At 38.9% G+C, this 12,123-nt stretch overlaps 1 long non-coding RNA gene across 3 annotated transcripts in view; it reads right to left on the reverse strand.

Annotated features, from left to right (window-relative positions):
* Positions 1-540: 540 nt before the first annotated feature.
* Positions 541-12,123, reverse strand: part of LOC113603249 (uncharacterized) — a 66,233-nt gene continuing 54,650 nt past the window's right edge. For 2 of the 3 annotated variants that reach the window (XR_008289313.1, XR_008289316.1), the window contains exon 6: positions 6,973-7,491. This is a non-coding gene — a long non-coding RNA (uncharacterized LOC113603249). Of the gene's footprint in view, positions 2,334-6,972; positions 7,492-12,123 lie in introns of those variants that run through there. The other variant, XR_008289314.1, reaches the window with a different exon arrangement.

Raw genomic sequence — 12,123 nt, forward strand, 5'->3', positions numbered from 1 at the left:
GGAAATGTTGTAGCTGCCCTCTTGTGGCCAAATTGAAGGTTTTTGCCTTCTGTCTCAATACATGAGGGACGGGAAACAACAATATCTGCCCCACCCCCAGCCCCTGAGCTATTCATGAAGTAATGTAAGAGTATTAAAACATTTAAGGTTTTCAGGTGGACTCAACAGATCTTTCCCCCAAAGCAAGACCCTGCAAGTCAGTCAAACACCTGTTTTTCAGTTGAGCAAATTGGTACATTATATTAAAATTGTGGCCCATTCCACCACGGCTTAAGGGGAAGCTATGTGCGATTTCTGGGAGGGTATTAAAGATGAAATCCTCAAGTCTACAAGTATTTTTTTGGGAAGTGAAGAGGCAGATATAGGAAATAACAAGATGGGCTTTGGCACCTCTCAGCTGGATAATAAAGGCTAAGTCACTTAACCTGAGAGCTTAGACCTCACTTTCCTCTTATGTTAAAGAAAAGAGTTCAAAGGCAGGTTCCAATATCCCAATAGCTCTAAAACTCTATAAATCTGTGAGTTAATGAACAGAGCAAACTACTGTTCGGTCTCTGGGGTTTCTTTCAGGTCAGGTGGCTTTATGGTTAGTGAACTGAAGAGCCATGGAAAACTGTATGATGAAACCTTTGAAAATTGCAGGGCTGCAGAGAATTTTTCAGGTTATTAATGTAAGCACTGAATTTATTAAGTATGTTCTATGTGCTCTGCATTATTTTAGATGCAGGTAATACAACAGTGATGGAAGAAAAGGAGAATCCTTATCTTGAAGGAGCTTACAGTTGGAAACATAAATTCAATCATTTTTTGTGTAGCTTTACATAGTTTGCTTTTTTGTTCATATGTTTCTGAAAATAGTAAGAGAATTTACCTTAAACTTTACATGCCTCCAAAGATCTTCTAAGTGAGATTAGCTCAAAGTTTAAAAAAACTCCCAGTAAACTTGGGCAAGAAGTGGTTCTGGAATCGAAACTTTGAGGTAAGGGGAAGTGTGTCTTTTGATGAAACTTCTAGTGGAAGAGATGCCTGGTTATGCTTTGGTCAATTGGAAAACTGTTCTTCCATGGACCACTTTTTTTTAACATAAAAGAAATTTCTAGTGGGTCCCATATTATTTTGGAAAACGTCTTTCTGCGTCCTATTTTCACATTTATGCCATGCTGTGGAATGGTTTAATTAAAAAACAATGTTGTATTTTAAATGACTCAAAATTTTATTTAAAATTTTTATTTTACCAGGATATTTTTATTTTCCTTGTTTTTTTTCCTCCTCAAGTCTTTGTGCATGCTCTCATGTTTACAGAAACAATAATAAATTTTGTAATATTAATTGAGAAATCTTGAGTTATACATTACTAGGATGAAAGTTGACTTATGTTATTAGTGTATTAGGATATACACATATGTGGTATGACCAGGTTACAGGGTCCTGATAGAAATTATTATTTCAGATTACAAGAAATTCTGGGAGGACCTCTTGATGACAGAGATTTTTTTCCTGTTGCCTTGGTATTTTTGGAATATCTTACACATCATCTACTATATGTGTCTTTGTTGTAAGTTAGAGTCTAGTTAGATAGAACATTTGAACTCTATTCAACTTGGCAGTGTAAAGAGCCTGGAGTCCAATGATTTGTCTTTAGGGCGGTGTTTGGGGAATAACAAAATATTTCAGAATCATTAAGGGTATCAAGAGGGAATTTGGGAGTGGTTGAAATGCTTTGTGTACTTCTAAGAAAGCAGGATGGGAGAGATTAGAGGAAGAAAATGGTTTTTAAAAATTTCACTTAGTGATTTGTAAATAATAAGCCTTACTGCAGGTTCATAATAAAATGATTATAAACTGGTAAAAAAAATGAGGTTTATTTTGATCTCAGTTTAATAAAACTGAGAAGGTAAAACAAAAAAAATTCAGATGTTACAAAGCCAGGGTTATTGATGAGTAATATTAGAACTCCCTCTTGGGCAAAGATAGATTTGTTAGGAAGATATCACACAGGGTGTGTGATATCATTTTGGTACAAATGGTGATACCATAGATCACTTCTTTAAACATGATTTTTAGGTTGATAGACTCTGAAAAAGGTAGTATTAAGTCTTAGAAAGAACATAGACTCAGCTCAGAATATGCTGGGTCAGCTGGCTGTATGGTCTTGGATAGCTCTTTAGTCTCAGTTTCTTTCCTTGTAAATTGAAGTGATTCCTTTTCTCTCATAGGCTTATGCAGAGAAGGTTCCATGCCTTTTCCTCCCCACATTTTCCAGGTTTCTAGGAAAGTTTTGCTATATATCTGTCTGTTCTCCAAGATCGTGCCAATCACCAAGGCCCAAAGAGCTAAAAGAAGAAAATGATTTAGAAGTTATTGTTTGAATTAAGTAGTACATGACAATTTAAGCTACCTTGTCCAGATATCCCAAACAAAGAAGGGTGTTTTTAACATTGAAGGCAAATGGTTCTTAGCCCTATGGCCTAAAAGAAAACCTGCATTTTTTGCTTTTGGTTTAGGTGTGGAAATGTGTACAGTCTTGCACGTATGGCTCAAAGGCTAATCCAAACTTAAATAAGTGGTTGTGATTTGAACCTGATTGTTGATTGCTTTTTACTCAGACTTCTTTTCTGCATTCATTTGTGCTTTCATGTCATTCAAATATTTTGACCATTGGGTGTACATTATTGAACATAGTTCTTGTATCTTTATGGACGAGAGTATGTTTAGTGCATTGCCTAATTCTGGATCACAAGCTCAAATGCATGTGCAGGTCAGAAGTGAAGCTGGGCCTACCTAATAAAACTGTGAACACTGGTAACTGTGCTGAACTAGAGAACATGTGTTTAGTCCAGAGAGTAGTCACCAGTCAGTGGCTTATTGCCACAAGGATGGCTGCATATTGCCAGATCTTCCAACTTTTTTTGCGAGAAGTCAGAAATATAGGCTCTAATGTGGACTCTCTTGATTTTTAAAACACTGCCAAACAAATAGAGCCCATTATCTGAGGACTGCTGGTTTGTGTACTCAGATTCCAGCCGCAGTTAGCTTTTTTCTCATGATCTGCCTCCTGATAGCATGATGGTTAAGAGCTAGATAACTTGGGTATGAATCACAGTGTGTGTGACCTTGGCAAGTTACTTGGCATCTCTGTGCCTTGGTTTCCTCACTTATGAAGTGGAGATGATAATAATAGTGCTTATCTCATAGCATTTTGGGGGGAAGTTAAAATATGTAAGGAGTTTAGAATGGTGCCTGGGACGTAGCAGGTGATATAGAAGTGTTTGATATTATTAAAGCCTCTTTCATGTCCTCTCATTAAAGAGGCCACACCCCTCTTCCTGTGAGGTCTGGGAAGAAGGGAGGAAAAAGAAAAGGGAAACAAACCTTTATTGTGTGCTAGGAATTATGCCAGGTGCTTTGTATGACATTTTCTCACTTAATCCTCATGCAGACTCTTGAGGCCAGTTTCATTCCCATTTTATAGTACAGAGAACTGAGACGCTGTGAGACTCAGTAGCTTGTCCAAGGCAGAGTTGGGATTTGGACTTAAATGGGTCTGATTCCCAAACTCATCATTTTACACCAGAAATCTTACCATTCTCGACCCAGGAGATTTGTGAATTTGATGCCTGACAGGACCTTCTTCATATAGGGTTTTAAGAGAAATTGCCCTGTAAATGAATCTATTTGGGTTCAGATAAACTAGGGAGAGCTTTGTTACCCATAAACCCACTCACCTCTACCTAGGCAAGCATGAGCTCATTAAGGGCAAGGAATAGGTCTTGGCTCTTTCTGGAGCTCCCAGCACATTGAATGAGCTCAAATGCTTACAAAGGAGCAAAAGAGGGGCTCAAAATAGGAGGCTCTCAACCTACACAATTTGGGAAGTCTGGACATAGCCTGCAGTGACAATTGATTAATTAATTACTGCACTAAAAGCCTCCCCTGGATGTTATAGAACCTTCACCACCCTTTCCAGAGGGTTCCTTCTGGTGTCAGTGAATAGAATCAGAGTGGATGGGCAGAGTGAAGGTATGCGTGAACGGAAGGAAGAAGGGGGGAAGAAGTATGAAAGTGGGAAATCTGTCTGTTTAGATAAAGGGAGCAGGGGTGTGAAAGGCAAAAGCCATCAAGCAAACTTCCTGTCAGCTGCACACGATGATCTTAGGCTCAGATGAACTTCCCAAACCAGGACAGAATAAAAAATCACACACAACAATTTCTTTGGAAAGCCCTTTTCACCTCCACATGCTCTGCAGAAAACAGCTTTTGTTTTTGGTAGATGGAATAAAGAGTATGGGAAGTTTACTTAAAAGAATATCTGCTATTATAAATCACACAGTCTTTCCCAATTAGGGCTTAAGTCACATCCATTTACAACTCTGAAGCAGAAAAACACGGACGTCTTTCTGCTGGCTGGTGATATGTTTTTAAAGGATTTCAATTCCTCTTCCATATATGAGAAGTTTGAACGTCCACAGATCATGCTAATCCTCGCCTCATTGACTCAAACGTGTTAGGAGTCAGTGAAGTTATGAAAACCACAAACTAAATGATTACTAGGTTTATTTTCAAGAATCAAGTGGAAAACAGGGCCTGAGTGGCTTAGTCAGTTAAGCGTCCGACTTCAGCTCAGGTCATGATCTCATGGTTTGTGGGTTCAAGCCCTGTGTGGGGCTCTGTGCTGACAGCTCGGAGCCTGGAGCCTGCTTCAGATTCTGTGTCTCTCTCTCTCCCTCTGCTCCTCCCCACTCATGCTCTGTCTCTCTCTCTCAAAAATAAACATTAAAAAAATAAAAAAAAAAGAATCAAGTGGAAAACAAATAGGCCAATAGAATTATAGTTCCCAGTCTGTCCTTTTATCACTTTGGTCTCTCACTAGAGTGAGGGGACTGTCAGATCTGCTGCAGCATCACACTGCTGCTCTTCTTCACTCTATCCAGATGGAGTGCCAACGCTATGAAGGCTGCACCGTCCCACCCCAGGCGTCAGGCAGCCTCACAGATGGGCCTTTGGAACGAATCCAGATGCAGAGCAACACTGAGCCCATCCATCCAGAGTCAAGCATCCGTGTCTGAACGAATGTCCAGCAAATGTTCTTTAATAGGCTTAATCTGGCAAGTTACTAAACCTATCTATATCTCAATTCCCTCATCTGTGAAATGGGAATAATCCTAGAACTGACCTCCCATGTTTGTGATGATTAAAGGAGCTTTACTACATGTAAAACACAGCAGGACTAGCAATGCTCATTAATATTTTTAATCAAATGCTTTAGAGGTGATACTGATCACATGTGTAGGTGATCATAATTGCATTGGCAATAACCTCTATCAAAATGCTTTGGCCTTTCAAATGATTTTAAAAGGCCTTGACATGAGATCAAGCTCCTTTATTCACCTCTCTCTGACAATTAGCCATTTCCATTATAGTCAGACTTCTATCTCTTTCTGTAAACTATCCAGACTTTCAATATGGTCTTGTTCCTCAGAAGGAAAAATGGTGTAACTATACAGCAACTTCATGGAGATGAAGCAGTGGTTGATCAGATGAATTAAGCATGATTTAAAAAAAAATAAATCAAAAGGGTATGAGCGTCACTTTTTAAAAAAAGAAACTTTGTTCTGTACTGTTTCCTATACTAGCTTATTTCTCATTTTCACTAAATGAGAGACAAAATTGTCAGGCCCAAATTAAAATTTCACAAAGCTTGGTTTCCTAGTTTATATCACAAGGTGTTTTTTTTTTTATCAGTGGAATGCATCATTGTCAATTCTCAGGGACTGTCCTTCTGACATTTCCCTATATCATATTACTGTAGGTAGGAGAGCTGATTAGCATTATAGTGGCAAGGCAGAATTCAGAATTATGCTCTGCAGTCACACTTCATTTAAAATGTTCAGTCTTCAAGATCTTCCTTTGATAAGGTTGAGATGGGGCAGTATCATTTAGAAAAAGGCTTTGACACCAAGTAGACCTGTATTTGAATCTCAGATATACCAGTTATTATTGACTTTTGAATATATTAATTATTCTAATAAATTTATGGAACAAATTGATCTCAAACCTTAACATGACCCAGAATCACCTAGAAGGCATGTTGAAACACAAATTGTAGACACCATTTCAAGAGTTTCTGATTCAGTAGGTTTGTTGTTTGGCCCAAGAAGTTGCATTTCTATTTTGTTTCCATGTAAATATGGCAATGATGCTGGTCTGAGGACCATACTTTTAGAAGCACCAGGATACGTTATGTGCAATAAATTAGGTTCAGATGGTTCCTGAGTTAGGCCAGAGTTTCCGTATTTGTAAATGGGAAGAATACTGACTTGCAAGATTTTCTGTGAAGATTAGAGATATTGTGTAAATTCACCCAGACCTTAATGGATGGTCAATAAATAGTAGATATTATTCTCCAGAATCAGACAGCCCTGGATTCAAGCTCAAGTGCTGATTGTTGACTGAATGATCCATTATAAACTCCATAGCCTCTCAAAACATCATTCATTTGTAATGTGGATGCTATGGTCTTACTTGTATCCCCCCCCCCCCCCCCAAATTCATATGTTGAAGTCTTAACTCCAATGTGACAGTATTTGGAGTTGGGGTTAGGGGGAGATAATTAGGCTTTGGTGAAGTCATGAGGGTGGCACCTCATGATGGGATTAGTCTTCTTATAAGAAGAGACCAGAGAGCTCACATCCTCTCTTTCTCCACCACGTGAGGACATAGCAAGAAGGTGGTCATCTGCGAACAAGGAAGAGAGCCCTCATCAGTCTAAATGGCTGGCACCTTGATCTCATTCTTCTCCAGAACTTTGAGAAATTCCTGTTTTCAAGCCATTTTATGTATTTTGTTATGGCAGCCTAAGCTAATGCATATAATCCCTACCCTGTAAATTAGGGATGTATAGATGTGTGTGTGTGTGTGTGTGTGTGTGTGTGTGTGGATGTGTATATATATATATACACACACATAATATACACATAATGCTATGTGTACAGCACTTGGAACAGTGCTGGCTGGCTATCTGTAATAGGAGGAAGCTAATGTGTATTAATGGTACTATTTAATAATTGCACTCATCATTGTGCCCTGGCTTCCAATTCCTTTGCAGGATTTCTCCTCATGTTAACTTTGCTAAGAACTCCTCAAATCTGATGGTAAAATTGTTGTAGAGTGAGAATTGTTGAGGGCTAATTTACATCATTGCCTTTCAACTTGGTTGCTACAGATCAATTTCTGTCCCACATCTCATCTTTGGACCAGCACATATTTATATAAGAACAATACTATCAACCTTCTTTCTGGGTTCGGCATATCCAAGAGAATAAGTCCTCTCACGTGGCTCATTTTCTGGTGACGTTCCTTTTGTCAGAGCACAGTTGTCTCCTGGGTGGTATCTTGCACATGTGTTTTCCATTAAAGTAGCAACTAAAGAGTGGCAGCTGTGAATCTTTTCTGGCTGGAGCTCATGTTCCGTTTTCTTCTTTTGCAATTAGCCTAGGGTGGAAGTTTTTGAAGGAAGGGAGGGGGAGGTTTATTTGTGAATTGAAAATTGGACTTCTTACATATGACATTGGGTTAAATTGCTCAAACTTAGCTATGATGAAAACTTTCCCTCAGTTCTTCCTCTCTCATTAAAATTTCCTCGTTTAAAAGTAGATTCCTCAGGCTTTACATTGCTACAACTTTCAAGCATCTAATTTTGTTTAAAACATCATGTTAAAGTATTAAAAACTTGATTGATGCCTTAAAAGTGAAAAGAAAGAAAACAAAGTCAAATGCTTCTGATTATTTTAGGGACAATATTTCATCATGGTGAGTAACATTGTTGTAATCACCTAGATGTGAATGAGCAAGCTATCAGGGGGTCGCTTTTAACTGGTTTTAGTAGTTTACTTGTGAAAAAGATATTGTGTGCAGCCACTCTGGAAAAGGTTGGGGAGTTTCTTATGAAGTCAAACATACAGGTACCATGTGACCCAGTAATTCCACTCCTAGGTATTTACCCAAGAGAAGTGAAAGTTTATGTTCACAACAAACCTTGTACACAGATTTTTATAGCAGTTCAATTAATAATTGTCCCCAAACTGAGAAAAACTCAAGTATCCTTCAGTGGGTGAATGGATAAAGAAACTGTGATACATTCACACAGTGGAATACTACTCAGCAGCAAAAAGGAGCAAATTATTAAGAGAGGCAACAATTTGGATGAATCTTGACGGCATTTAGATGAGTGAAAAGTTTCATTTAGATGAGAACAAAGGTTATATGACATTTTTGAAGAGATAAAACCATAGTGACAGAGAACAGACCAGTGGTTTGCCAGTGGTTAAAGATACTAGTTTATAAATTAGTGGCACCAGAGAATTAAGGGGGTGATAGAATTGTTCTGTACCCTGAAGAGCAATGGTGGTTCTATGTCTCTATACATGTACTAAAATTCATAGAACTATACATCAAAACAAGTCAATTTTACTAAGCTAATTAAAAAGAAAAAAGATTGGGTGCCTGTGTGGCTCAGTTGGTTAAGCGTCTGACTTGGGCTCAGGTCATGATCTCATGGTTCATGAGTTTAAGCCTTGTGTCAGGCTCCATGCTGAAAGCTCGGAGGCTGGAGCCTGGTTTCGATTCTGTGTTTCTCTCTCTCTCTGCACCTCTCCCACTCATGCGCTGTCTCTCTCTCTCTCTCAAAAATAAAAAATAAACATTAAAAAAGAAAAAAAGATTGGTGGGGGGGGGGAAGACATTATGTGTTTTTCAGGAATACAAAAGACTGTCCCAGTGTGCTATGCAGTGAGGTATTTAAGTGTGTATTGATTTGAATCTGTTATGGAATTACTGTACAGGTAAGAAATGTCACAAAGAGATTTATTTTTTTATTACTACCCATAATGAAGGGAAGAAAAAAGGATAGGTTCAATTTTACCCATAGTTTCACGTAAAACAACGGAAAATCATAAGACAATACAATGAGTTAACAATACTCATAGATTGCTTTTTGAAATCTCCAATCCTCACCAATTATTAACTTTCTGATCTTCATTGCATTTTCAGCATGAATTGCATCTGGATTCTGAGATGCTCGAGATGGGAAGTAGTTGGGTCAAAAGTGGGAGTTCACTTTCCTTTATACTGTACATCAGCTCTTCATAGCCTACCATCTGAAACTAATTTGTTTTGTGTGATTTATTCCATAAAGTTGCTGGAATAAACAAGGCATGCACAGCTCCTCAGATGTGTATTCAACAGGGACTTGCTTGCTGTGTATGATTTTTAGCTTTCTCAGAGCTTTCGGAAATACCATCCAGCACATGGGATGTCATGTGGGTTCTCAGAGGGCCTATGATTTATTAAACTAGGGTACTTGTGTGTGTGTGTGTGTGTGTGTGTGTGTGTGTGTGTTTAAAATCTGTGATTGATATGATATGGGCCATGGTCTCCATTCCCAAATTGTTCGTAAGTCCAGTTCAGTGAATTAATAATGGGGAACAGACTCGTCCACTCTATATCTCTGGTCCAAATAAGCACAACAGGATTGGGATTGTTTAGTTAAACAGATGAGAAATTACAGCATTATGGTCTGTCACTTTCCTCCTAAGGAAATGAAAGGTTACCTCAGATGGTACATTTTCCATGGTGGCATTTGTTTGCTGGGTGTGCCTGACTTTACTTCTGTGATATGGACACAAAAGGATTTCACAAAGTTTCTCAAACCCTTCCACCTCCCATTCTTACTGCCAGTAGCTTTTCTAAGTGATGGCATGATAGAGAGGAATAAATCACAGTCCTCATGGACCTCACAAATTTCTTCACAGTCCTTGTAATGTAAGCAAGTCCTTATCACACTACACATTCCAAACTGCATTTTGCCTCTTTTAAAGAAAGACTATAACAGGACAAATATGGGTCACATCTAGTGCTCTTTTCCCCCTAAATCCATATTTTTTGTCCTCATAATAAATCCAAGCATTACTTAAATATTTCCCTTCTGAAACCATATGCCATCATTGTCACTTTAAGATAGAGAGTATGAATAGTATGAATAATCACAGAATATCTTAGAATGCTCTTGCCAGTCCTAGAACTATACTTTTGAGTTTCTCCATGTAGTGAAAAGACTCCTCTAGAAATCTTCTGGCATGAGGTCTCTCTTGCTTTATGATCTTAGAGGTCATCAGTCTTTATGTTATGCAAAAGTATTTTGGGGGCATCTTTTAAAAAAATTTTTAAATGTTTATTTATTATTGAGATACAGAGAGACACAGAGAGTGAGTAGAGGAGGGGCAGAGAAGGGGGGAGACACATAATCCGAAGCAGGCTCCAGGCTTTGAGCTGTCAGCACAGAGCCCGATGTGGGGCTTGAACTCACAAACCACGAGATCATGACCTGAGCCGAAGTTAGGTGCTCAACCAACTGAGCCACCAAGGCACCCCTGGAGCATCTTTTATACACCAGGCACTGTTCTAGCTATTGAATAAATAAGACAAAGTCATAGGCTTGTTGGAGTGAGGAAGAAATAGAGTCGACAAGGAGATAAAACTAATTTCAGAGTGTGTGAAATGCTAGGAAGGAAATAAGACATACCTAAGAGTGAGTGTGATTATAAGGGTGGGGAGAATGCATTACTTTAGAAAACAGGTGGTCACGGATGACCTCTTTGAAGAGGTCACATCTGAGCTGAGTTTGGAAATAAGAAGCCAGCTGTGTAAAGACTGAAGGAATAACATTCTAGAGCAGGTTGTTTAATCCATTAGGCACTATTCTCTTCATGTTTGAGATAGGGGGATGGGAATTGCCTCTCTTACATTTTACTTAATATTCCACCTAAGGAATTACTTCCTCTCCTTAAAGCCTTGGGATGGGTGTTTTTGGAGATCCTAGTATCCAAGAGAATATCCACTTCCACCAGGGCACCGAAGTCAGAATTCTGTGAAATCGGAGGTTGCTGTAGTTCCTGCTTCTGTAGCTGGTCACAGGCCTATGTTGATAATCATAACATCAATTCCTTACTCTCTGCCAGAACTTTGGCTCATCAGGAATTTTTACCTGGTGGAGCAAATCAAATGTTTGCACCTAGAGAATAAAAGTCCCTGGTGGTCTTGTCTTTATTGGGTCACCACTATTTCCACTGACCAGTATTTCTGTGTTTGGGAGTACTATGGTGTATTCCAATGAATCCCTGGGTTCTAGACATAACCTTTCTTGCCCCTACTGTGTAGCAGCAACCCAATTTCCCCTTGGTAATTGAGGCCAATCACTTTGGACAGTACAAAGAAGTGCCTGTTGGTGTAGTGGTTTAAAAAGCTCACAGGAGTCTCAGTTAATAGAACTGTGTTTGAACATTAATTGTTTCTTTTCCTTCCCATCTTCTGCCACATTTGAAGAACACTGGTGATGACTAACTTTGCAATTTAGGTTCGAGGTAGGTGTAACTGAATTGACATCATACCCAGCGTCAATAAAATGGGTACAGGATCTTCTGTTTCAAGGTACATGCGTTTTTCATACAGATAAAGGACAGAAGAGAATGGTGAGGAAAAACAGTGATGAACTGTACTGGAAATTTTGCATTTACCTTTCCATATATACTTTCTACTCTTCTGTGTACCAGTAGGCTCACCTCTCAGACTATATAATCTGGGCTCTTTTGCCTTTTGTCTTCCAGGTGAGTTTAACCAATGGGAAACACTAGATGGAGCTCAAAAGGCAAGAGGAGGAAAGAAGTTAGAATATTTTTTTCTGAACTCCCACACCCATCTAGGCTATGATTTCATAGAGACTTTTTCTCTCTGCCTTAAGACATATATATACTTGTCAGTGGTGCCTTTCTTAGGGCCAATTCTGGTGACCATTCTTTCTACTTTCATCCCTCCAAGACTAGTGGTATTGGATCTCTGCTACTGCCACAGTTAAAAGTCCTTGGGTCCTTCAAAGACTCTAAGTCCTTTAACCCTGTCTAGGCCTTTGTGAAGTTCCTTAAGTTACCTTTTAGAGTGTCTATCAGGTTTCTGCTGGAACCTGGACTCCTAAATACAGGGAACAAATTATCTGGCATAACCTGGGAAGGGTAGGTATTAATTAAAACATGCAAAGTAGGCAGCAGTAACCAGCATTTATTGTATTGCAGT

Source organism: Acinonyx jubatus, chromosome A3 (assembly GCF_027475565.1).
Source record: "Acinonyx jubatus isolate Ajub_Pintada_27869175 chromosome A3, VMU_Ajub_asm_v1.0, whole genome shotgun sequence".
Lineage (NCBI taxonomy): Eukaryota > Metazoa > Chordata > Mammalia > Carnivora > Felidae > Acinonyx > Acinonyx jubatus.